Source organism: Schistocerca piceifrons, chromosome 6 (assembly GCF_021461385.2).
Source record: "Schistocerca piceifrons isolate TAMUIC-IGC-003096 chromosome 6, iqSchPice1.1, whole genome shotgun sequence".
Taxonomy (NCBI): Eukaryota; Metazoa; Arthropoda; class Insecta; order Orthoptera; family Acrididae; genus Schistocerca; species Schistocerca piceifrons.
This window is the reverse complement of record NC_060143.1, coordinates 165,113,601-165,114,439: the sequence shown is the minus strand read 5'-3', so window position 1 is coordinate 165,114,439 and position 839 is coordinate 165,113,601. Positions and strand designations below refer to the sequence as shown.

The following is an 839-nucleotide window of genomic DNA, read 5'->3' as shown; positions in this document are numbered from 1 at the left end:
GTCAAGGCACCGATTCTTGCACACCCCGACCTGTCGCTAAATTTTGTGTCATGACTGACCGTTCACTCTCTGGTTTGGATGTCATTCTGTTCAAACCAGAGGACATCACCGATCCATCCTCTTGGAAAATGATTTCTTTCGCAGACAGGGTGCTCACGCTCTGTGAAAGGAATTACTCTCTCACGGAATTTTAGGCGCTCGCAATTGTGTGGGGGTTTACCAAATTCTAGTATTACCGTATTGGTCGAAAGCACACCGTCTTCAGGCCACGAGTGGCCTACTGGGACCATCCGACCGCCGTGTCATCCTCAGTGGAGGATGCGGACAGGAGGGGCGTGAGGTCAGCAAACCGCTCTCCCCGTTGTTACGATGGTGTTTTTGACCGAAGCCGCAACTAATGAGTCGAGCAGCACCTCAATTGGCATCACGAGGTTGAGTGCACCACGAAAAATGGCAACAGCGCATGGTGGCGCGGATGGTCACCCATCCAAGTGCCGACCACGCCCGTCAGCGTTTAACTTCGGCGATCTCACGGGAACCAGTGTATCCACTGCGGCAAGGCCGTTGCCCTATTGGTCGAACGGCAAGGTTGTTTACCGACCACCGAGCTTTCCAATATTTAAAGACCGCTAAGCTGTCCCACAAGAGACTGACACGGTGGGCATTCTACCTCTAAGAATTCCGATTTACAGTGGAGTACATTCCCAGAGACAAAAACATGATTGCAGAAGCCCTCTCAGGTGTACCCGTAGGATTAGTACGTGCAGAAAATGGTGATGATGAAAAAACTTCAGCTTCTTATATCTAAAAGGGGCAGCTGGAGAAAATGCTGTGAGAGC

The 839-nt window shown here is 51.0% G+C and overlaps 1 pseudogene; it reads right to left on the bottom strand.

Annotated features, from left to right (window-relative positions):
- Positions 1-451: 451 nt before the first annotated feature.
- On the bottom strand, positions 452-569 carry LOC124803916 (annotated as a pseudogene).
- Between the last annotated feature and the right edge of the window lie 270 nt (positions 570-839).